We start from the raw sequence: 27,752 nt of genomic DNA, 5'->3' as shown, positions 1-27,752 counted from the left end.
CATGCAAGTTAGAGAATTTGAATACTTTTTCTTCTGTGAACACTAAAATGTACTTGGTAGCAGGGAACATACATTGAGAACAGTTTTTCATTCCTTGAATAATTAACTAGGTATTTCTTTTGGGTTTGAAGCTGTGGATTTGCGACCAACGGGATTTTATATAAAATTTTGTGCAAAAACACGATAATGTCCAACTATTTAAGGTAAATATAAATAAAGGGTTTCAGTGTAGAATGACATATATGTTAATTGGCATACCATTATCTATTTGGATGAAATGGAGTCCACTACACTTAGGCTACGGTGATTTGTTGTCTCTTAGACACTTTATAAAAAAGCGGGCCTGTGAAACACAAATACTTGTCATAAAATGTTCAAATAATTGGAGTATCCTAGGATCGATCCCCAAGCACTAAAGGTGACCACTAACCCATCGCAATCCCCAAAGACAAAAGAACTTTAGTTCAGTTTAGATACTTAATGCTGCCATCAGAATATTTTCTTTGTGCAGCATGGAATCGAACTCTGAATAAATGTAAAGATTAAATAGCAAATTGTTTCTTAGAAATAAAAATTACTTACTTACTTACTATGGTATCTGTGTACGCTTAATTATGAAATTATTTTGAATAATAAATGAAATCTGTGAGTTCCACGATTATGTCGGATCACTTTAGAAAAGGTTATGAAATTGGTGGAATAAAGAAGTGGGAGAACACGTTGTTTGTTCAGCACAATTTATAAGAAATAAATCCAAAGTTAATGTTGTCATAAAAATGTTGAAATAATTGATGCAAGCGGTAATCGAACCAAAAACCCTAAACAGTGGAAATGAACGCCTTACCACTGAACCCTTATGGCTCCGCTATAAGAAATGAAATAATTGATGCAAACGGTAATCGAACCAAAAATCCTAAACAGTGAAAATGACTGCTTTATCATTAAGCCATTATAATCCTATATTGATAAATGAATACCTAATGAAGAAAAGTCTAACTGTAGAAACCAACTAGCACTGAAAAAACTAAACATTGAAACTTTGTCAGCATAGTAATCCATATAATTTTATTTTATTTTATTGGATGCTCAAGGAAATTGTATTTTCAAAAGTGTTAAAATTAAATGTGAATCATGGGAGGGACCTGTTATGAAAGAATAAAAGTTTGGTCTCGATAAGAAAACAATAGTGAACTATTGCTAACGTACTTATAGATTTATTATCAAATCTTTGAAAAAACTTTGGACAAATCTTTTCTGTTTTGAACAGTACATAAGTAAAATTAATGAACAACTGTGTGTCAAATAAGTAAGATTAATACATACTAAAAGATAGTTGTTTTCAAGAACTTGAACTGAAAATTGCTTCTACCGGCCTTCTTTTTTTTTTAAAAAAAAACAAGGGGTTAAATGAAATGATAGGAAAAGCTGGTAGATTAAGTTTAGTTGACCTCCCCTTTGAACAGTAATGGGTATTATATATATATATATATATATATATATATATATATATATATATATATATAATCTCTCAAAGTTATTGTTCGTGAAAAAAGTGTAAATAAAATGATGATGATTTTCTACATGACTATGGTCTGTTACCACCGATAACATGGACGCTATCCGCTTAGCAAAGAGGAGGAGGGTCATGTTGGGAGATTGAATCTAATTCAATACAATAGAGATATATAACCTAACGCATCGACATAAAAAACCTGTTTAAATAAGTAAATGATCTTTGAATATATGTCATATAGACATGAAAAAAGAATACAAATAAATAGGAAATAAATCAGTGATTACTTGTACAAATAAATTTTAGTTTCATGAAACTTCAAACATAAGAAGTTTGTGAAACAGTTTATTCTCCTTTGCCATTGCAAAAGTTGGTGTTAGTTTTTTTTCTTTCCTAAGCTTTTAACATATAGCATACCTAATGAAAATTCACAGGAATTTCTAGCACTGATCAAATACATAATGTAGGCTTCAGTTTTAACATATATTCACAACTTACTACATGGATTGTCTACAAGAATCCTTAACATTTGGCGAATTTTCGATAGCATTTTGTTTCTCCCTATTGTACGCAATACTTTATCTGTAAACATATTTAGCGAAAGTTCAATAATTATTGTCTTATGATAACAACAGTAATAAATTTTTCAAGTGTTGAGTATTCTGTAGATAAGATACCACCACTCGTTGCTAAAAGTTGTCACAAAAGGAAGTAATCCACCATGTCTTAAATGTAAAATAACCAAAAGTATATTTAAAAAAAAAAGGATTTAAAAGCATTATTTATCGACACGTTGGAATCCAACAGGCTAATTAAAAGACAAGTAAATACAAAAGGAGCTATTGGGGTTTCAGGTATCGTGATTTCTAATTATTGCTTTCAATGTTAGTATATAAAAATTCAAGCACGCGCAGTAAACGGTCTGGGTGACTTTGTCGCTTGTAAAACTAATGCAAAGATGAAATATTCAAGCTAATTTGGATAATAAAAGAATAGTATCTAAAACTAATAGGGGGTGGAAACTATGAGTTTGAGGTTTACCTTAAACTTGTTCAAACCTGTTTTCATTGGTTAATTCAAACATGTCATTACATCCCACGGTGAAAAGTATAAACACCACGGTTAACAAAGCGACATATAAATATTGTTGTACTGTTTGTAGTCGATGAAAAGATTTCTTCTTCTTTGTATGGTGGTCAATGAAGATATTTGTGGCTAGTGTTTTTTTTTATTTTAGTTTGATCGCTTCATATTAATTTAACCTCTCGTAATAAATTACTCGAACACTTACAGTGTGATTATTTTATTCGTTCGTGTTATTTTATTTTATTGGTTCATTTGCGTAGCAAATTCAACTTATTTATTGGATTGTATGCTAAAACATACTCATAAGAGCAGCAGCGCTGCGATTATTTATTCTCTCGTTTGTTACACAAACTCGTTTTTAAAATTAGAAAGTCGTAAGAGCAACTACGTTGTGAACTATTATATAATTCGTTTACTCTGTCGAACTGAAAAATGTCTAATGCTGAAAACGTATTGGTCTGTTTCTGCGATAATATTCACATAACCATTCAGTGCTTAATAAATGCTTTTCAAATGTGGGAATCTAAAAGAAGAAGTATGTTTCTTTGCAGTGGGTGTGCACATGGATTGAAAGACGCAATAAACCATGACTGTATTCTGTTACATAAAAATATATTGAAAACAACAGTACTAAGTGTTATTATGGATATGGACACACAAAACGAAATTTGGTATACGTTTCAAAAAATGCACGACAATACTTTTAATAAATTAGAACAGTTTTTTCATATATATGATGATGCCATTCATAATGATACATTTGTTAATCAACTGATAGAAATATTTTTGCAGAAAGATTTTAAGAAATTCTTAATTTGGAATGAAAAACAAAGTGATAGTGATAGTGTTTGTGATTGAAAAATATGAAGACGTATGGATGAAAATGTTACTCTTCTGTAGGTATATTACATGTACAAACTGTAAAAAGGCACAATTTGCCATGCTTTTTTTTTCTGTGAACCTTACAAGTAAATCTTACTCAAGTAAATATCTAAGAAAAAAATAGTTACTGTGTAGTGCAGTGCAGTGCTATCATACTAAACATTTCTTCAAATATTTATGTGAATGAGTTGAAAACTAATTAACACAATACAATTTTTTTTAAAAAATCGTGTAAAAAACCAATATAAACTATTGAAAGTTGTTTCATATTGCTGAATAAATGAAGACTTTATACAAGCTTCATATTGCTGAATAATAATAAATCGTGAAAGTTGTTTCATATTGCTGAATAAATGAAGACTTTATACAAGCTTCATATTGCTGAATAATAATAAATCGTAGATTTTTTTTATTGTACTTTTTGCAAACAATATTCGCAAAAGCCTTCGGCTCCCAAAAGTTTACGTACACTAGTTATTAATTGGTAGTAATTATCTTTTGTACAATAAATATATTTGCTTACCACCCTTTATTTCTGGATACATTCCATAAAATTCACGACTATTAAGTTTCTTTTCAAAGACAATGATTTGGTACTTGGGTGCCAGGTATTGTTGAAATTTTTTTCACATCATTAATAGTACATCCATTTCGATGCTCAATAGTAACATTAACATCATCACACAAATCCTTAGTTTGCTTCAACAATCGCTTAGGATTGTTTTTTTTTAATTTATACAATTCATATTTTTGATCGGCCCTAGCCTTTTCGAGGATGATAGTCTTAGAAAGACATTATATGTCCTTGTTTAATGGGATGGTACACTTTTCCAAAAGAGTTGTATATTCCTCATATTTGCCCGATCCACGGGTTCGACACCTTCCCTTGCGTGGATTAACAATGTTGATCTTACAATCCACCTTTTTTCCTCTTCCTTTACGGAGATGCACCTTCGATTAAAATTTTCTCATTGCTATTGAGGGTATTTTCCACTATGGAGAAGAGGGCTTCCGGGTTCAATTCCTTTTTAGGACGTCATGTTATGTACATTGTTTTAAGTTTAAGGTAGTGCTCTCGATAGTTATTCCTATATAGGTGTTCTTGTCAACATCCCTTTATTGTATGGGTCATTCCGAAATCAAACAGATTTCGTATATATTTTTCCTGGTCTTCTTCGATTCCATACACTTAATGGTTATTTCTGCCCCTTTTAACCCAAAGTAAACATATGTTTATGATATACTCTTTACTATTTCAAATTCTGATGCATCCATTATCTTAGGTACTTCTTGAAAAAACCCATTTTAGTTCTTAGGTTCCCCAGAACTAGGAAAACTTGGTCGTGGTAAGCTTGCCTAATAGTAGTTTAGCATTGTCCTTAACAAATAAGTGAGCTGTTTTACATGCTGCTTGAACTTTTTACAATCCTGAATTTTTATATCATCTTTGTGGAAAAATCCGCACTGGTATAAATCAGAAATATCAGCAGCGGTTTCACAGGATGCCAAAATAACATCCTGTCTTCCTTTAAATTGTTTTAATAACTCTGTTAACATTTGATAATATTTTTCATTGGGTACACGCACACCCTTAGAATAATAAGTATCCACCAAACGCTTCCAAAAAATTCGTTTCTACTCAAAACTACGTACATGCACCCATTGCTATGAAATTTATCTACTATCATTTTCCATCTGTAGTAAACAACTTCGGATGCTTCATATCCGAAACGTTTTGCCATGATTAACAATTGAGTTAGTTCGTTTACATTTGTAGAAGTCATCTGTAATCGAAATAATGTATTCTTCTAATGAAATAATAATAATAATAAAAAGCTATAAATTTGTCTATTTCCCACCGCTCTTTTACTTCGTTGGTTAGTTCACCCAAGTAGGGCTCTAATGTAAGCGGAGATTTCTCATCACGGTGTTGTACAAACATTATGCTGACCGTGTCACAGTACAAACATTTTTAGGTCCTACTAATGTCAATAGGTCATACAGTTTTAACCGTGCCCATAACGTATTGAACGCCACAAGAACAAGGTTTGAAAATTTCCATGGTTTGTTCTTATTCTCTGTATTGTGATACGTAAGAATAAGATGTTTATCTCCAATGGGTAATACGCTTTGTACTTCGTATTGTTGTGCCCATAGATAATACAATCACGAATTGCAACAAGTCCGTTCTTTGTCCACATTTTCCCATAAAGCGAATTAAGGAATATCTTGGAGATATATTTCAATCTTGGGTTCTTCCTGATATTGCTATGATTTAATTGATTGCCCTCATGGGCATGATACTCTTTGATGTATTTTTGTTTGTCTCCTTTGGTTTTGCACCAAACAGGAAATCCTGAAGATTCCTGCTTCATTTGAAGGAAAGAATTCACATAGTCTTTAAACAAACTATCTGAATTACTAAGTTTGTAAGCACATGAATTACAATCCAATCTTGTTTTCTCTGATATCATAATTTATTTATTTATTTATTTATTTTTCAATATATATATATATATATATATATATATATATATCTTGTACCAAGATTGCTTTAGCAAACACTAAGTGTTAGTAAATGAGTTACAAAGTATGAAATTGTTAATATTATTATTATTAATTTCATCCCTAACAAATTACGTACATGTCTATTATTACATATAAATGTTCTAATGATATAATAATGGTATGAAAAAAAAACTTTATATAATCACACCACACCTATTTCTTTTCACGATGTATTTAGACATAACAATATAAATTCTATGCGTGCGCATACTCGTACTAGATTTTCGCGCATGTCAGATACATGTGTATACTTGTACTTGGTCTTCGCGCATGTCAAATGCGTATGTATACTTGTACTTGGTCTTCGCGCATGTCAGATGCGTATGTATACTTGTACTTGGTCTTCGCGCATGTCACAATTATAATATAAAAGCGCGCATGCGTATAGCTGTAGTAAATCATATAAAGGAAGTGATACGCTGTTACAATGTACAGTCAAAAGCAATTTGTTTCCGCAGTTAAAAAGCAAAAAACAAATTCTGGTTCTTCATCTCATAATAATAAAAAACGAAAAGGTGAAATTGAAACCAATCTTTCTTTATTGCAAAGTGAATGTGTAAAATCTAAATACATTTCACCGCGTGAAAAACGTTTTCAACTTGAAAAACAAAAGAAAATTATTCTTGTACAACCAAATGATCCTGACATTCCTGAAGAAGACGCTGAAAAATATAGGATTATTTATCCAACACAGGAAATTACCATAGACGATGCTGTGTATAGACGAAATTTCAGATACCCAAATGAAATACCCTTTGAAGAGGAAGTTGTAGTAAATCAAAATACAATTTCTAATGATATTCTGATATTCAATGATGTAAAGTGTGGTTGTACTCCTAATGAAGTAAATGAAGTTTGTGTAAAACAGTTACTAGAAAAATATAAACTTTCTGAACCATTACTTTGTGAAGGCTGTGCGAATCGTAGTGAGAAAGAAACTGATCATAAATGTGTAAGTGAAAGTGATGAAGAATTAAATACTATTGTGTGGAATTTCCTAATCAAAAAATCAACACGTGATCAAATATTAAAACATTATCTAAAGATTCATGTGAAATATATAGATGTAAACATTATTCCCCATCTTATAAACAAATTTAATTATTCATATCAAGAAATCACGTTTAATGATTATCATATTTCTGACTTAAGAGAAGCATATCTTGAGTACGATAAAGATGTGTATCAACAATCCAGACTGTGAGTACCAATGTCGTTTCCTAAATACATATGACAATTGCGAATATCAATGTTCTTCTTTTTCTATAAAAGAACAATGTGTATTAATGTGTATTGATCGTTGGAAACCACCACGAGAACTTTTGTGTTATGGGTGTTTTCAAAACAGGAGCAAAATAGAAGAACACGATTGTATTACTTCGGACTATAATATGTTATGTTATAATGCATGGCGTACAATGGTAAGCGGACAAACTTTTGATGATTTATATGAAGAATTTGCAAGAGTGCATTGTGATACTGAAATTGATGATTGGGAATTTACATGGACATTATATAACATTTTATTAAACAAAGATAACATTCAGTTAATTACAGAGTTATTCTTAGTAAAAGATTTACATTATAATATGCATAAGAAATAGTAATAATGGAAAATAAAAACTCTTCTGGTAATCAATTACAAAATAATAATAAAAACAATGTGTATAAATTAACAAAAGCAAGTGATAAAAGACTTTCAGCAATAAATTGGCCAGTATGTAATTGTGCATATACTAATATAAATATAGATTGTATTAAACAATATATCAAGGAATGTATCTGTATGTAAACTATATATATATATTATTGAAATTTGTAAATAAAATTTTTTCTCATTTTATATTACATGTTTTATTTATTTCCTTACACATCTTATATATTTTACTTCAACGCGAAAATTTTTTCAATACACTTACAGTGTAAAAGTAAACTATGTTTCAAATATGACTTACAATTTATACGTAGGGAAAAATTCTTTAAAAAATTTTTTCATGAAATTAGAACTTTAACAAAAATCCGTATGTTATGATTCGCCTACATAAAATTTGTTTGTGCATTTTATATTGCATGCATGTGAAAAACGCTTTTCACATTTTTTTTTAGTTTACGGTTTTGCATTTTCACAACTTGCATTTTCATTTTGACAACTTGCATTTTCATTTTCGTAACTTGCATTTCTAAAAAAATTTTTGAAAATTACATTTTCGTAACTTGCAGTTTTTTTTTTCGTTTAACAAGTTACATTTTCACGTTTGACAAGTTGCATTTTCATTTTTTGAAAATTACATTTTCACTTTTAATTTTGTTCAATCACTTCATATTTTTTACGGATCGCTTGGTGTACAAGCTCAGAGCAGCTACGCTGTAAACTTGTAAAATAAATCGTTTGTTACTCGTTTTTAAAATATTTTATTGGTTCGTATCTTTTTTTATTATTTCGCTTCTTTTTTTATTGGTTCGTGTTATTTAAAATAACACTTACACAGACTCGTTTTTTAAAATTGGTGTTAATTATTTGTTTTTGAAAAAAAACACTTTTCGACATTTATATCACGTGTATGTGAAAAAACTTTCTGCATGTTAGGATTCGCGTTTGTAAAATTAGTTTCTGCATGTTATATTGCATGTATGTGAAAACTTTTTGCATTTTGTAAGTATATAAATCATACTATAATATTACTGAGTTTTTTAAATTCGTTATTAAATCAGTTTCTGTTTTATATTCTCCTATGCCATTGCAAAGTCGGTTAATTTTAATAATGGATCGCTTCCATAAGAAGCTCCTTATTCATTTAATTTCTCCTAATAAATTACTCGAACACTTCGTGTGAACATACTAAAGATGTTCTGAAATATTAAAAAGCTCCTAATAAATTACTCGAACACTTCGTGTGAACATACTAAAGATGTTCCGAAATATTAATTATTTATTCGTTCATTTGCTTTTTTTTGTTCAATCACTTCATTAGAAGTTCCGTGTTAATTATTTGTTTCGAAAATACTAACTAAGCTCGTTTTTAAAATTAGAAAGTCGTAAAAGCAGCTACGCTGTAAACTTGTAAAATAAATCGTTTGTTACACAAACTCGTTTTTAAAATATTTTATTGGTTCGTATGCCAAAGCATACTCGCTAGAGCAGCTACAAGAAACTATGTTTTCAAAAATCGCAAACTTGTCAATGTAAAATACTCATCAAACTTTTAAATACTTCAAAGTATTAGTAAAAAAAATATAAAACACTCATCAAATACCAATTTTAAACGCTTTTCCAAAAAAAGTAAACGATAGAAAGCATAAAGGAGTTTCACCTTGTAAATAATACCTTTATGTCAATAATACCTTTTATTTAGGAAAGTTTTAATATTAAATAAGAATCAAGAAATGAAATTCGTATATATTTATTTCGGTAATATTATATATATACAAGCAAAATAATATACAAGCAAATAATAATAATAATAATAATATATACAATCAAAATAATAATATATATATACAATCAAAATAATATACAAGGAAAATAATAATAATATTACATAAAAGTTAGACAATATATACAGAATCACCGAAAATTAATATTTCTTATTCTTTGATAGTAGAATATCTACTAATTCATTCAAATATCTTGGGTTTCTTATTAATTTGAAATATTCTTCTTCAAATATGATTGTATTTACACACATTCTATGTGAGTTTCGAAATATGTTATAAAGTTCTTTTCTCACATTTTCTTTAATAAAAATTAGCCATGTCTCTGTTTCTAAAGCTTCAATGTCCATAAAAAGGCAGCGGTGAGACATTTGTTGCGGACAGTCAAAAAAACAACCCTCACATAATAATACACAATTAGGGTTCCAATTTAAAATAGCGTTTTTGATGCACTTTTCATCCGCAAACACTTGTGTACACTTACACTTTTCTTCTTCTTCGTTCTTCTTCTTCATTGATAAGTCTAAGGGCTCCGTTTGTGGTGGTGGTGGTGGTGGTGCTGGTGAAGGTGAAGGTGAAGGTGTAACACTTGCATGTGGTGTGTCGGGTTTACACTCGTCCAGTTCGTCAAATAATCGCAAAATTTCTTCTTCCTCCCCTTCACTAAATAAGTCAGGTGAAGGTAGTCTTTCTTCTTCTTCTTCATCCTCCTCCTCTTCTTCAGTAAATAAATCAGGTGATGGTGTTCTTTATTCTTCTCCATCCACCTCCTCTTCTTCTGCGGTAAATAAATCAGGTGATGGTGTTCTTTCTTCTTCTTCTTTACTATCTAGTGTCCACTTTAAAGATGGTGGTTGAATGTTTTTTACTCCTAATAATGACGAGGATGCTGGAAGTGTTGGTAAAGATGTCCTCACTCCAACAGGAGATGATGGGATTAATACTGGATCTTCTCTTAAGTCAATAATTTCTTCCTCTATAATAATTTCTGAGGATACTGGCGAAGCTGGAGAAAAATACTGAGTTTCCTCGTCAATAAATATATCTGGTAAATCTCTCGCAGTTTTAAACTTTTTCCTTGGAGATTCTACAAAGTCAAATGTAGAATCCCAATCTACTTCGTTGCAAAGTTGAATTTCTCGCTGTACTTGACTCTGAATCGACTCCATGACGATACTATACCAGTCTTCTCTTCATACCCAGTATATAAGGAAAACTTTATCGATAACATCATATCACGTGATACTTTAAACATTTTTCAAACAGTCCTACCACGCCAATTAAAATATTTTCATATGTACTTTTCCAATTCTCTATGGAATTTTTATAAATATAGAAATAGCAAACATGTTCTCATATAATCTTTTAAAATATCAACATTTGGTATTTTCACTTTGGTAAAATCATTCCTCCCAATTTTACAACGGTATTCATAAGACGTACTATTTAATCATCTGTCATCTATGTGCAGATTTAGATACATCACGTGTAAATAAATAGTTTACATGCTTTTAAAATAAAATCTGTTATTTACAACTTCTATTATTATTCATGTAAACAATACATCGACCCTACATACACCAGCATATTGTCCACGTAAAATAACGGATGCCACAAACTATCTTTGTATTTGCATTCATTCATTCATTATTATTACAATAATATAACAATCTTCTATTGCAATCGTATTTAACATCCCTTCATGTTTCAACATGATCATCATTCAATAGGTGAATGTTCTTTTGCATTCGCGTTCAATAATCTCATATGTTCTACCATTCGTAATGTAAAAACTTTCTTTGTATTCATTATTAACAAACTATCATAAAACATGTTTTTATTAGTCTGTCTCCAACCTGTGATGTTTATCTTCCGCGTGCCCAATCTTTCTTTTATGTTTTCACCGACATCGCCAAAGTTATTGCTATTAGTTTGTCCCCAATTTCTAATGTTCTACGTGTGCAATCTTTCTTTTATGTTTTCACCGACAATGTCTTTTTTGTGGATCTACCACGACACCAAAGTTATTTCTATTGGTCTGTCTGTCTCCAACCTGTGATGCTTATCTCCCACGTCCGCAATCTTCCTTTTGTTCACCTACCGCGGCGCCAAAGTTATTTCTATCAGTCTGGCGGTATTCTGTAATGTTTACCAAACGTGTCAACGGTCTTCCTTTATATTAAAATTCAAGTTTTAGCAAGCACACATCATCACTCCTACCCAACCGGGTTTCCAAAAGCGCGGGAAAAGTTTAGTTCATGTCTTAAGTTCATCAGCAACAGACGTACGGAAACCAGGCTCTGTATATGTACCATCATAGCGTATCATACCGTACACGAAGTTTTACCACGCTCTGTATATGTACCGGCATTACATATCATACCAAAGTATACATATTTTATACACGACGTCTTTCAGATTATTACCAACGAGTAATATTTTACATATTACGAATGAGTAAAAAGTCACGCATGAATAAATATTTCCCTCCCATCATACAGTATTCAGCTCCAATGATAAGGATCCCGGGTTCGATCCCAGTGCGTATCACACATTATAAGTGTTCTGAGCTTCTTATTTTTAACAAATAAAACAATTTCCTACCACTTTATGAGATTTCATAGAAATCGAACCGTTAAATATATTAGGAGAATATCTTTTTATTCTCTCTCACATATTGTTCGTGTAATCTTTTATTCTCTCTCTCACATATTGCTCGAGTAATCTTTTATTCTCTCTCACATATTGTTCGTGTAATCTTTTATTCTCTCAGAATGACGTATCAACAGATTTAATTCAAATTTCCATTATTATTATTTTTTAAAAATACCCAGTATAAAGTCTCTACAGACACGTATACAAACTCGAAAAAGAACACATGACCTTTCCATGTCAGCACAACTAAAAACAGAAATATAACAACTTTCCCCAATACACGTAACAAGGTCATCAAACCCTAATGACCTAACCCAACCCGCTGCCAACACAGACCATTACTTTCTATATTAATTATAGTACCTAACGGTACCTGTAGAATACTTTGTCTGCTTCTACTTGAGTCCACTCACACCAAAGATGAGAGCGTCAGCGACTACACTAGGCTGGGGCACTGCTTTTAACCTGTAGTGTACACCTGGCCGACAGAACAACTAGTATAGTTTAAATGCGTATCTTTCAGTTTAATACATTATAATCGTACTCGACAAATTCTAATCCTGGAGTCGGAAACACGTCAGATGTCTAGGTTGACAACAGTCACGCGGCAATCGCAGCATCGGGCTTTTGGTAGTGGTGGTGGTGTGTATTAGGGAAACTTCATACTATGTAAGGAGCAGTAGAACAGCAGTGTGCAGTGATCTGAGTAGATGGTGATAGTGTGATATAAGCGACCTCTCTTTATTCCAAAGGGAGCAAATTGTTGGTGCTCGGTTATGTGCTGCGGGCGTATCAAAAGTGGCAAGTGGATTGGGTATGTCGCGGGAAACAGTATCCAAGGTAATGACGGCCTACAGCGGTAACGTCAGAACAACATTGACAAAAAGGAACAGCAATGGGAAGAAAACACTCAGTGACAGGTCACTCCGAGAATTAAAGCGCATTGTCACCAGCACATTTATACGATTGCGGTGCAAGTGAAGGCGGGAGTAAACCAGCATGTCTCATAGACCGCGTCCACAATCACAGTTATGACAAGGGATACGGGGTTGAGTTGCACGGAGGAAACCGTCAATACGGGACCATAACGCTTTTCGACATCAATGGCATCGTGAACGTACAACATGAACTGCTGACGACTAGAAACATGTGATATGGTCGGACGATTCATCGTTCACCTTCTTTCAAATCATGAGCCGTGTTTGAGTGTGGCGGGCACCCAGAGAAAGCGTATGATCCACAGCGTCTCAGCCCAACCATGAAACATGCCAGCGGCATATTGATACTATGTGATACTGTAGGCCACAATGCCCTGGTTTTGAATGAGTTATATGCTGACGCTTACCGGCCACGTGACTGCCCGTGATTATATCACCATTTTAGTGAATTATGTGCCTATAGTCCAGATGTTTTTGGGCAATGATTTTTAAAAATAAGATTTTTTGAGGGTGCGGTGGACTCCTTCGGGGTATCCCCTGACTGTAAGCATATTTCCCGACGGTTGACGCTAACGATGTAACTACAACAATATGCTCAGAAAGCTCATATGTAATTTACGAATGTTACAAGAGTTGACATATTCTCTCTCTCTTCTTTCTCTCTCTATTAAAATATTGGGATCAACATTATTATCAATCAATTCTGCTGGTTGAATCTTTGTTTAATTAAATGTTTGTTGTTTTAAAATTTTATAATCACTTCTGCTTGTCCGTCAGAATCGCTTATCATATGTTCTCCCAAAATATTTAAATTGTAAGGTGTGTAATTTAATATTTCATTGAAAAAATAATCTATGGGAAACATCTTTTAAAGGAAAATGAGTCCCTCAAGTCCGTCTACAAGTCTTCTCCTCCCGTATTGTTGACCTGCTTCTCTCTAATTGTATTTATTTATTTATTTATTTTTTTTTTTTGAATATTTAAGATTTACTGGAAGTTAGCCAACTATATTTCTCCGATTCGGTAGTTTTGTATACCTTGTTTGTTTGTTTTAGTTAAAAATGTTTTGTGTATAAAAATTGATTGTCTTTGTTCGCAAAGAATTGTGTAATTAAGCTGCAACACTAGTAAAAGACAACAGGCCTGTAGCCAGCCCAAAAATGTAGGGGGGGGGGGCAGCTGAAGTTAGAGGGGCCCGACGCAACCATATTATAGTTCATTTGCCAGTCTACCGTGAAAATTTTAGGGGGGCCAGCCAAAATTTAGGGGGGCGGCCCCCTAGACTCCCTGGATATGGCCCTGACCGACAATGATTTATTGTAAAACTTAAAATGAAAAGATTTTACACTTTACTTTAAATACAGTGAATAAATATTAGTCCATGACTGATTTTTAAAAAGTTATAATTTTAAATTATGTCATTGCTTGTATATTTCTTTGTGTTTCTACTATATGTAAGAGCAGGTGTAAAAGGAAAGGGGAACGCGGAAGGACTTCCAAAACTATCTACGGCGTCCCTCCACTTCCTAAAAAAATACAATGGGTAAAGATAGGCACGGGGGACGACGTGACGTCATCCGTCCCTCTACCTTTTCAGATTCACTTTTACCCCTGTGTAAAAGTAAACTGAGAGCATGATGGATAACGTTTACGCATAACGTATTTTCGCTCAGAATTGCACGAGTAAAACAGTAATAGAAAATTATGAGTTTTCATAACTAGAGTAGCTAGGTTTTAGGTAGTTATTTAGTAGCAACAAAATATAGGGAATATACAATTTTAAGCAATTTTTGATAATAAAATAATAGATTTTCACTGTACTGTTACATGACAGTGTTAGGAGAACTAAATAATTTGAAGAGTTGATAGTGAGTGCAGGGAAAGGGGGACTCTCAGAAGGATATATATTCTAAAAAATATTTTTCCAGTTTTCAGAACTAAGGGACCATGGCCCCCCTAAGAAATTATCTTAGTTACGCTAATGACAGGAAGAGGGAAACGTATGGCTAGATGGAGAGAAAATCGAGGACATTAAGACGTTCCCCTATCTAGGAAGTCTAATATCCTCGAAAGAAAGAAAAGAAAAAGACGTAAGTACCAGAATAGCACAGGCTAAACAAGCATTCAATAGGAAGAGAGGACTACTAACATCAAGACATGTGTCGTTGAATGTTCGCAAACAATTTATTAAGACATTGATATGGAGCGGCTTTTGATTAGAGACATGGACATTGAGAAAAGCAGAAATAGCCAAGCTGGAAGCATTTGAAATGTGGTGTTGGCTACGCATATCATGGACCGGAAGGAAAAGGAATGAAGACGTACGGTATTAAAGGAAGCTAATGAAGAACGACAGATTATGAAGATTATAGGAAAAAGAAGAAACAGCATGCTTGGCCATCTTATTCGACACTCCGATTGGATCACTGTGCTGATAGAGGGAAAGGCAGAAGGGAAACCAGAAAGGGGAAGACCAAGGATAGAATATCTAGATGCAATTACGAAGAAGAGACCTAAGTATAAAGCAGCTCTCCCAAGGGAGAAAAAAGTTTTGAAAATTTCCATGTTGCCCACTATGGTTGAGGTGAACAAGAGAGAGAACATTTAATTTCTTAGACTAGGTAAGAAATAATAAAAGTTTTATGTTAAATCCTTATCATACGTCATATATCCTGGGGTGACCAATCTTTCTAGGCTTGACCAGGTCCGTATTTAGGAAAGTGCTATTCTGTGCTTGAGCACAGGGCGGCAGAATTTAGGGGGCGGCAAAATTTTGGATTTTTTAAATATTCACAGTAAAGTAATATTTAAAACTAACAACCCGCAGAGTCCCGCACAAGCGCGAGAATATATGTTAGTGTGTGTAATTCGCTCTAATTAAAGTAGTTACTAATTAGCAAGCTTATTTATTTATTTATTTTAAAAAAGTCATCCTCTCCACCCCCACCCCAAGGGGTGAGAATGAACTTGAACATCATGAAAACTGATACCGTTAAACTCAGAGACCTCGAATTCTATGAATTTAACACTAATGTCTGTCATCTTTAATTACTTTTAAAATCATAATTACTTTTAATCTCCGTCGCCACAAAAACTTTAATGCCATGCGCGCTGGTTATTCGGAAAGCATTTCGGGGATATACGTACGCACCGTTTCATCCCTGAAGCTCACAATATGACATAAGTGCTAATAGTTAATCAAAATGTAACTGTGGCCATCCGCATTAACTCAGTGCACCAATTCTCTATCCCTGAAGTCTGCCTTCCAAACAGCATTGGAGTAGGTCAAGCGTACTCCCGAACTGTTGTCCGGTCGGACATTCTGAGTACGAGTACCTGTTTTTTTTCAGTTCCACTAGGACGAATGTCAGGATGGAACCGTCTGTAAAAGGCCACGGGCGGTGACTTTCCTCATTCGTGCTTCTCTAATCCGGCCTGGGCTTTAGTTGACTAAACGTGATAAACTAAATTTAAGTCTCTTGCTACAGCACATTGCGCATGAGCTCTAAAGCTCCAAACAAAACTCTCAAACCCATCTGAAAAATATAGTTTTCAAAAATCAAAATAAATAAAAAACGTTGTTTGATTTATGAAATAACGAAGTACTACCATGAGCAAAATAAATGACGCGTCTCTTTATTTTGAAGTTTTTTGAAAATATCTCCGTTTTCTTTATATGTTCGAAATTTCGGAAGGTTTCCCCAGCAGGACAGGTTAATAACAAACCCGTTTTTAATATTTGTGTTAGATATTAGCTTAAAATAAATAAATTAGAAGCAAAAAACATTAAATCGACAGAAATCTCGAGAATTACCAACTCTGCTAAAGTGGGAAATTTTCAAGAACACGAGGGAATTCTGCATTTCAACACGAAGCAGCGACATCTATGTCATTGAGAGAAATGTGGATTAAATCTACAAACTAAACTTTTAACGAATATTTCTAGTATGTCTTATTATATGCATTATCTGCAAACTCCAAATATATGAATCCATGCTAAGTATTAACATAAAGATAGAGCAAATAGTGGAAATTATCTATGGAAAAGGACGAATTGGTAGGACGATCGTAATGAAATATCGTCTTTACCGGAACAGGCTCAGTTCACGTAAAAAAACAAATAGCTCAGTTAATTAGAGCAACGAGTCTGTATGCTGAAGGTAGCGGGTTCGAACCCATGGAAGTGCCGTTGTCATTTTTTATCACTACACTACGGTTATTTTATTTATTTTTTTATGTGGGAAAGAATTAAATTGTAACGTATGTGTAAAACTCATGACGATACCAAAAAAAGAAAAAATGCTGTTGTCGCACTTGCATTAGCGTCCCTAATTTTGTTTGCAAACAGTTTCGTAATTATTTCCCCTGTGCTCACTGCTCACCATATGCTCGCTGGCGCATAACGAATGTTTCCCAGTAAATGTTAATTCTAATTTGGAGAATTTTATAAAGTTTCACAATATTTCTCACTAGATAGTCTTCTATCTACGTGTTTGGATATTTTGATAACAGATGTCCCTATTAAATGTTTAATTTTCCCTAGACGTTTAATTACGGAAAAGCTTTACAATGTATTTGTATTGAATTGAAATTGTTTTGAATTTACTACATAAGGTAAGTAGACCGAAGGAGGAGAACTCAAGTAATTGATATTCTACGTAAAAGCAACCTATTGTAGAATGATGATGCTTCTTACCTTCAGCACATAATCTTTACGTTAGAGAGTCAGACAGAGAAAAATCCTGGTTTTTCCTCCTCTATGACCACCCATCTTAAACCTCTACATATCATTGTTCGTCTCACAAAATTTCGGTGCTCCAAAAACATTCAAATAATAATAATAATAATAATAATAATAATAATAATAATAATAATAATAATAATAATAATAATAATAATAATAATAATAATAATAATAATAATAATCCTGAATATGCCATCCTTACATAATGTAAGGATATCTTAGTTTCCTAGTTTGAATCTTAAATATCTTAGTTTAAAATGCTTTCTTTAGTGCTTATTTGAGCAACCATGTAGGAGGGGGTACGACTTTTTATTTTGCCCCTCTCATTTCAGTACCCTTCCAACAGAAAGTAATTTTTGATAAGCAGGACAGACAAAATGAATAAGAAATATATTTACAGCATCCTCTCCCCTTTCATGATTGGAATATCACGTAATATTTTTTATTCTACGAAAGATGGCCCTGTGCGGTTAGGGGTAGGTAACTAAAAAAATACCAAATATATAGCGCCCCTTGATTGTAATATTACCGCTTCCTTATTTGTACGAGGGAGCCCCTACACAATCAAGGGTGACAAAAAGAATAGGAAGAGTGTCTATTGATTCCAGTGGTGGATCCAGCACGAACTCCTGGGGGAGGGGAGGGGAAGTGAAACATTCTTTTGATGATGTGAAGCTGTCACAAATTACCACTTAACTAAACTAAACAATAGTGGGGGGAACCGGAACCCAGTCAGTTTAAATTGATGTAAAAGTTTAATTTTTGGCTTCATATTAAAGTTTTGGTTTCAAATGAGAATTTCAGTCCAAGTGGTCAATGATCAAATCTCGTGGGGCTCTTCAGTGTAGGCTAATACGGCCCCCTTATGAGAAAAGGCAAAATTAATAACATGTTTATAACTTTCGAATTTTTCGTCTATTTTAAAGAAATATTTTGCTTCGTATTAAAGTGTTGGTTCCAAATGACAAATTCAGTCCGAGTGGACAATGATCAAATCTCCGGGAGGGGGGCTCTTCAGTATAGGGGGCTACGGCTCCCTTATGGGAAAAGGCAAAAATATGAAAATGCTTATAACTTCCGAATTTTCCGTCTATTTTAAAGAAATTATTGGCTTCATATTGACAATTTCAGTCCGTGTGGACAATGATCAAATCTCGGAGGGCTCTTCGGTGTAGGGGTTTCGGCTTCTTTATGGGACAAGATTCACGTAGTTGATATTGCAAAATTGTTTTGTATATGTAAGTGGAAACTTGCACCATTTGGTTAATTTTACCTCGTATGTTTTGCAGATTCATATTCCAAGCAATAGTTACTTCGCAGAGCTAAAAGAAGGCACTTACTAGTTTCATTAAAATGAAATGTCTTTTATGAGAAGTTCTCATGGAGCCGACGAACGAATAGGCACCCAAACGTTGGTTGAGTCGTATGGTTGAAACTCGTTAAGCTCGCTTCAATTATTATTATTATTATTATTATTATTAATAATAATAATAATAATAATAATAATAATAATAATAATAATAATAATAATAATAATAAAGCATTGCAGGGACCTTTGGTGCAGGGGGTCCGTGGCTCGATTCCACTTCGTGCCAAGTGAAATTTGAGGTGGACAAATACCGTGTGCATGGGTATGTGTTTTCTTGAGATTTTCCATTTTCCTCCCACTTTTTTCATTTCACCATTTCATTCATCATCATTCTCCCTTAGCGTAGGTGCATAATCGTCCAACGTTAAACTAGATATTGCAATTTCAATAATAATAATAATAATAAAAATTAATTCAACTGAAAGGGCTGTAATTTATGTGGACAGCAATTATCATAAATATGCAACCATTATAAAAACAATGCTTTGAGTAGAAAGATAATCCTTTCCAAGTGTTAACTTATTCGCACGAGATAAGACATGTCTCGAGAAAGAGACAAGACGCGCTTTGTGACATCCAAGATAATACGAGGCAAATGTTTTGGACACGAGATAGCTTGTAAAATGTCTCGTCTTGTCTGGAATGTCTCGAAAACAAAAGTCTAAGTTTTAAAATTATTTTTCAAGATCTATTCTCTCAGAAGTAGTTCTCTGCCTTAAAATTAATAACGACATTTGTGATTTAAAAAAAGATAAACAATGCCTAAAGTTAATAGTTAACTTTTCGAAAAGAAGCTTCATTAAGGGTGAACCTGAAAGATGTCCACAAACTTCAGGAGGTGATTCGTGACATCAAAAGGAGACAAATAGTCCTCTTGCAGTTTTCGAATTCAGCTTCGTTGTCGAGATACAGGGTTGCCAACTGGTCGTGTTTGAGAAACTCACTGGGAATAAATTCAAGTCCAAGAATAAACTACAACTCATATATTTTTCAGGTCAATTGACTTATACCATGTTGTAAGGTCAAATATTGATTTATGAAGTGTGTACAAAATTCGCCAGGGTCTTTTCTGAGAAAATCGTCGAGAAAAAGTCACCTCCAAGAATGAACTACCCCTTGTAATTTTTTCTAAGAGAAATATCTGATACTGCAATATAGGGTTGTTAATTAAATATTGATTAATGAAAAATAAACAAAATTGTTAAAACCATTTTTGAGAAAATAGCGTTTTTCGATTTTCGGCTGTTTGTAAACCACACTTATTTTAGGTGGTAGGAAAAAATGGGAAAAGCTCCTGTAAGAATACTAAGTAAACCCTAAGTTTAAAATTTGGTGTAGATAAGTTGAACGGTATGGCCTCTAGGCGAGTGCATATAAAAGTGTGCCGAACGGACGGACCGGAAGGACGGGTGTCGAAAAGTCACATTTTCGGTATGTAGACGCCATGAAACATGTAAATCCGTTGAAATCTGAATTTGATATTATTTTCACAATCACTATATTTTCTTCTCTCTTTTGTCGCTCGAAAAAGAAAAGCCTGAGTTTACCACAAAAAGCTAGGGAGTTTCTCAAAAAATATTCAATTACAGGGCCACCGCACTAAACTTTTTCAATTCAATTTCTTAACTGTGTTAGGCCGCAGTTGTTACTGAAGTGTGTATTTGGATAATACGAATAAAATTATCGTATTATTCAAATACATCGAATGTCAGATTATCGAATAAAAAACTTCGATTGAAGAAAATCCACACTACAAAACTAACTCACACTTTGAGCACATTTTCATTAGACATATAATAGACCAATTAATGCAATCATTGTTTATGAAATATGAAAAAAATCAAATGAGTCACTTTGGGAAAGTCGTTCAAAAAGAACACGTCAGGAGTAACCTACCTCTTGTGAATTGTTTCGAACAATGAGTTAAGATATACTTTTGGTTATTAATGAAATATTTATTTGCGAAATTTGAACAAAATCGCCTGTCGTTCGAGAAAATTGTCGTGGAAATAACCTTGACCCCAAAAATAAACTATCCGTTGTAATTGTTTTTCATAGAAATGACTTATACTAAAATATAGGGTTATTAATGAAATACTTATTTATGAATTATCAATAAAATTGTCCGAGTAATTTTTGAGAAAATCGTGAGGGAAAAATAACTCCCCGAATAAACTCTCTCTTGAGGATTCTTTCAGGGTAAGCGAGTTATTCCATATTACTAGGTTTTTAATGAAATATTTATTTCTGAGTACGAACAAAATTGCTTGACTCATTTTTGAGAAAACCGTGGAGGAAAAACACCCCCAAGAGTAAACTATCCCTCGCATATTTTTTCAGGACAAACGAGTTTTGCCATATTGTTCGGTTATTAACGAAATATTTATTTTTGAAATATGAATAAATTCTTTTGAGTCGTTTTTGAGAAAATCGCCCAGACAACACTCCACCAAGAATAAACTACCCCTCGCATTTTTTTTTAGGACAAACGAGTTATGCCATACTGATAAGTTATTAATGAAATCTTTATTTATGAAATATGAACGAAAACATTTGAGTCCATTTTGAGAAAATCACTGAGAAAAAACTCACCCCCTTAGTATAAACTACCCCTTGTAGATTTTTCTCAGATAAATGCCTTATACCACAAAATAGGGTTGCTAATTAAATATTGATTTATAAAAAAAGAAAGAAAACAAGATCGTTAGAGCCAGTTATGAGAAAATATCTTTTTTTTATTTTCATCGTACAGGAAACTACCCTTGTTTTGGGAGTAGGAGGGAAATAAAAAAAACTATAGGAAATACTATGAAAATCTTAAACTAAAATTTGGTGCAGATAAGTTGAACGGTATGGCCTCTAGGCGAGTGCACAGAAAAGTGTAGCGAACGGACGGACGAACAGATAGACATGTATCGAAAAATAACTTTTTCGATGTTAGGGCCTATAATACGTGTAAATTCGTTGAAATCTCAAATTTGATTTTTTTTCGAACACCATACTTTCTTCTCTCATTTGTCACTTCAAAGTAAAAGGAACTCAGAACTACAGATAAAAGACACCTACTTTTACACATAGACATTTACTGATTTAAAACTGTTTTAGTTTGTGTCATTTCACTTCCAATTGAAAGGTTTTACAATGATTAACGGCATACCAATGACGAGACGGAAGTTTTCAGGAAGTAAATGCATTCAGAAGTCTAGACTGCATTACAGCTATCAGCCTGTTTTTATTTCTGCAATTGTTAACAGCTGTAATTTCGTCCAAACGCTACATGAAATAATTTTTGGTTGACGTCATTGTGTTACTATTTTAGTATTGTTCTCTTCAGACTTGGTTGAAGTTTTGTCTTAACGGTTATACATTTTTTCTTTCTTATTTCATCGTTACACATAAGAATAAAATGTTGTGGTGACTGGATAGATTCGAACCTACGAACATTGAGTTTTTATTCTTCAAACAATTTACCAATGGACCAAGCTTTGTCCTCACGTTAACGTACGGTTACAGGGTTTATTACGATTTAAATAAAATGGCTGGCTGTTAGAGTTTCCTGCCCAAATATTTCGATAAAAAATTTTCATTGCTTCGTAGATACGTAGAGCAATGTTTAGATACACATTTTAGGAGAGTGAATTTTGGTGTATATAATAATTTCATGCCAGATAAAAGCTGGATAAGTTTTAATAACATGTTTCATATGTAGTTCTCAATAATAGACTTGTTGTTCGGGATGACGTTCCAAGGTTTAGCATTGACTAGCAGTTTTTGCTATTAATATCCCTTCTAGCAATATTAGCAGTTGACAAAAGTTAGCCCGTGTTAAAGCTTTTTGCTCCTAATTTAGTTACTTTACTTTATTATTTAACGAATATATTGAAAATTGTCAGAGACACGTATGCAGTAATTTATTTCGGGAGGGGCCCGACTTCAATATTAGAATAAATTATAATAAAATTTTAAAAGATAATCCCCAAAATTAGGCTAAATTTACAGAAAAGTTGGGGTTTCAGAGGGGGTCCGGACCCCCTGGACCCACCCCTAAATGCGTTCTTGTTTGTCAGTAACATTTCCTCATTTTGAAACCCACAAAAACTTCGGATAGACTATATAAAGGAAAACGAGTTATTTTCGATGAAATATCACTTCAAGGAGACGAGGCAGTTTTATTGCACAGTGTGGTATCCCACGTTCACAATGGCAAGAATTCCTTTCCTCTGATTCTCTGTCATTGTGCTCTATCGAAAGGTTAGGTTTGTAACATATTACTCCTACGAACAAGCATGACTGGCAGATAGGAATACTGAACACAACTCCAGAGAAATGCATGCTGAACTTACGTTTATAGCTACGCTTTGGTGATTTGCCCTCAAGGTCAATCGAGTGGTAATTCAGTTCCGTCTCTGTTCTTAAGCCATGTTCGTATTACTTCGAACAGTTTTGATAATGAAAAGCATGCCTCTTAATATAACAGACTTCTTTCGCGTAAGAAATCGAAACTCAGTTGGTCAGAGCAACTAGTCTGTAAGAATTAGGTTGTTAGTTAGTTAGGAGCCCAGTACGAGTAAGGGTTTTTATTACTATTGTTTTTATCTTTTTTATGTGAGGAAAAATCAAATTGTGACATCGCGATATCAAATGTATTTGATTAGGTAGCTAGACTTTAAACTAAACTTTAAAGTCTTAGCTAAACTTTAAACATCAGTAACCGTCGAAATTATTTCACTAACCTATCACTTACTGAACATTTCAAACACGTCAAACCAGTGGCATAACATGAAGGTTAACCTCTCCTCCGCAGTCCTTAGTTATGCGTCCGTACTTTCAAGGGCAGACTAAGGGCCGGGCGACTGCCCGGGGCGCCAGAGAAACAGGGGCACCAAAACGAGCCTCAAAAAGTAAATTTTATAATGTGCTTTCTACTGACGTTTTTGGTTTATATTCTTGTAAAGTAGTGGCAATTATATAATCTTTTTCCATTTCACTATGGAAGAAGAGAGTTTCATAGTACTAAGGGGGCTGTAGGCCTATCGAAAAATGGAGAGATGGCATGTAGAATAAAGAGTGCCGGGAATTAAGTATTGTTTGTTTGTTTGATTGAGTTTAGCGTTCCACGGTTATGCATTAATGGGCAAGGGAGATGTGGATACTAATTATAGTGGAATCCGAACCACTTTTATCGTTCAACAGTAATCCACCGGGAATTGGACCCGGCACCACAGAAGGCAGGCGTGCTAGCCACTAGACCAGGGGGGGGTGGAGTTGGTATTGTTTATAGCGGGCCATATTCTTTGTGAAGTTTTCCTAGGTAATGGATTTCTTTTTGAAAATGGGTTTAAAACAGGGGCGTCATTTAGGGAGGGTAGGGAGGGGCATTTGCCCCCCTGAGTTTGAGATGTATATAGATTTTATCATTAGAATAGTAGTAAATCAGTGAAAAACGCGAAATTTTACTTATATCAAGAGGTCTTGCCCCCCCAAGCAAAATCTGAAATGACGCTCCTGGTTTAAACTATGAAAAACACTATGATAAAATGTAAAATATAGGCTACTACTAGGGGAAGGGCGCCAAAAAGTCACTTTGCCCGTGTGAAAATTTGGCCTGCTCCGCCCCTGCGTACTTTCTGTATATTTTTTGGCCTTGCAGCTTGTGCAGAATACCGTATGTTGCAATAGTCTGCGTTCCGAGCACTAAAAAGCTCCACGCTCGTTTTTGTATGTAGTACAGCAAGATCTAATTCATCGAAATCTGCAAGGTGCATTCATTGACCTCACTATCTGAACGTTCCTTTTAATCTCTGTCACTTATCTGGTTATCTTCTTTGTTTTCGACAAAGAACCAGAAGAAAAGCGAAATTAGTCGGCTTTCTCATTCACTTCGAAGTTGAAAGTCATACTAAAATAAGAGATGCTTATTTACAAATAGCATACACTGCTGTAAACTATTACACTTGGTCGCGGTAGTAATGTTGTTTTGTGTAAAACTGGTAGTTACTCTCGTGATCAGGTTATCTTACGTTTAGTAATCAGAGAGATATCAGGAGTTTGTGGGACTGGTCCACAGATATTCCATTCAGTACGTTCAGTCACTGAATACCCACTTTCATCACATATTTTTGTTCAAAATGTGCATTTTTGAGAAAAATTAAGCATTAAGCATTTCTGAGAAATTTACGTTGTAGGAATTATGCAGAACAGTAAATCAATGGTGACGTGAATTTTTTAATAGGATATACTAATGAATACACCTCCTTCAAATATAATCTTAAAACTAACAGTATTAATTTAGCATCGACTACAGGAAAGTAGCGTTAAGTTACTTCAACTACATTTATTTTAAGGATTTGAAACATCCGAGGTTCAGGGGATAAAAATGAGGGAAACGAGTCAATAGGACCATAAAAATTTCCCTAGTAACACTGAGGAAGAATCTTGGTAAACTCCTCAGTCGAAATATTTACCCACATGGAGTCGATCATACCATCTTCCGAATCTTAAGCTGATGTTCTACCGCTGAGCTTTGGCCATTCGGTGTGGGTATGAAGTGTTTTGTGTATTTGAATTCACGTCAAATTCTAAAATAAAAAATTAAAAAAAAAACCTAGTGAAGGTAAACAAACGAAAGAAAGAAAAAGGCCACGTATACTTCTTTTGCTGTAAGGAGTTCCCATTGAAATGTCTGTTCTGATATTGTTTAATATTAGGGAAAGAAAAACATTTCCTCTTTTTGCTTCAAAGAGTGTTCACTTCATAATTTTAATGAAGTAAAGGCAAATTCATTACTCAGTTTTAGAGCTCAAGGGTAAAATTAACTAAAAATAATTGAACTACGGCTAGATCAAAACAAGAGGCTGCAATCGGTGCAGTTGCCCCGGGCGCCAGCAAACTAATTTGTGTTTTTATTGGTGTAGATGCCCTGGGCGCCAAATGTCTAGTTTCGTCACTGATTAGGCTACCATATTTTCAGAGTGTGTAATCGGGACATTTTTCTGAAATGTTAAGAATACATAATTATTTACAATTTACTTTAAAGTGAAACTTAAGCTTCAAGAGCAAAGTTTAAAATTTAAAGTGGGCTGGGACGGCAAATCAATATCCTGTTAGAGTTCAAGTATTGTTTCTGTCCGACATTTGTCTCTTAAGAACATTTATCCTTGTCCATCACATTTTACTTTATTATTATTATTAATACAGTTTATATACCATACACTATTTATATTATATGGTATGAAACCAAATCTGAAACTTGTGATATTTATTTACTTCCATAATTCCATCCCGAAAATTAGTGTAATCTGTACAAGAGGGAATGTTTTCGGGATAGTAAATTTTGAGATAACCGCTGGCATACTATAACTTTGAGCTTCGCCTTATCTCAAGTAGATGCAGACATGTCGGAAGGTTTGATTCTTGTAGATTCACTAGTTCAAATGCTATCGAAGATGAGGTCTGGAGAATGTGACTCTTAACGAACAACATTCGAAGAAATTTATCAAGAATGTTTGGAGATATGCAAAGAAAATCCATTGCCGGAAACAGATAGACTATAGGGGTTCCTCGTGGAAACGAACTGACATTTGCCATCGAAATATCACAAATTCATTTTGGATGAATCTCTTCCTTCATTGGAGGCAGAAAACGAATTTTCTAAAGATAACATACTAAGAGACATTTTTCTGCCTATTATTGATACGACAATCACTGAGATGGAAAACTGCTTTGGATCATGTAGGAAAATAAATCATTAGATCAATCACCGCTCTACATCCAAAAAGTGAAAACTTTCTAAATTACAACATTGTATAGCTCATGGCCCAGCATTATGGAAATGATCTAGAAACATCCAAATGTAAACTCAAAATCCTCCCAACTACATTAAATTGTATGAAGACGAGAGAAAACCAAAGTTGATTTCTTGATGAATTTCATTGATCTATTTTGTCTACAAAAATGCATTCCTAGAAACCTACAAGCTAGATGTCATCTCTGTGACTATACCAGTTTCTAGTGTTACATGTAAAAGGTCATTCTCATGTTTGAAAAGATTAGACATATACGCAATTCAATGACTGATGATACGGTAAAAAGTTTAGGATTACTTTATATTGAAGAAAATTGCTAAATCGTTAGGTCTTGAAGAAGCTGATTCGATGAGTTTGCTACTGCCCACAAAAATAGAAAGATCCTCTTTTAAGTAGAGACGATGAATCTATGTTATTTTCTTTACTGTAAAAATGTATTTCTGTGCTTCCACGTAAATCAACCACCCACACATATTTTAAACGCCGTGATTAAATAACTACTTACTTATATTAGAAATCAATTGTATTAGTGTATCCTAGTTGTGTGAGGTAGTAAATTCTTACATTTTCACTGTGAAAGAGTAAAATCATGAACAATAAAGATGAAAACATTCACCTTGAACACACACACACAATTATATATATATATATATAATGTGTGTAACTGTGAATAAAAATTTTCATTCATTGGAGATGGCCCCCTCAAAATTTTCTTCGGCCCTTCATTGGCCCCACCTAAAAAAAATTCAAGCTACACTAC

General features: G+C 33.6%; 1 protein-coding gene across 1 annotated transcript in view; it reads left to right on the top strand.

Annotated features, from left to right (window-relative positions):
- The window catches only part of nej (CREB binding protein nejire), a 255,701-nt gene that overhangs the window by 79,763 nt on the left and 148,186 nt on the right, over positions 1-27,752 (top strand). The gene's annotated exons all lie outside the window — the stretch shown is intronic.

Source organism: Thermobia domestica, chromosome 3 (genome assembly GCF_964235325.1).
Source record: "Thermobia domestica chromosome 3, izTheDome1.hap1.1, whole genome shotgun sequence".
Classification (NCBI taxonomy): domain Eukaryota; kingdom Metazoa; phylum Arthropoda; class Insecta; order Zygentoma; family Lepismatidae; genus Thermobia; species Thermobia domestica.
The sequence above is the reverse complement of the archived record's forward strand: the minus strand, read 5'-3'. Positions and strand labels throughout refer to the sequence as shown.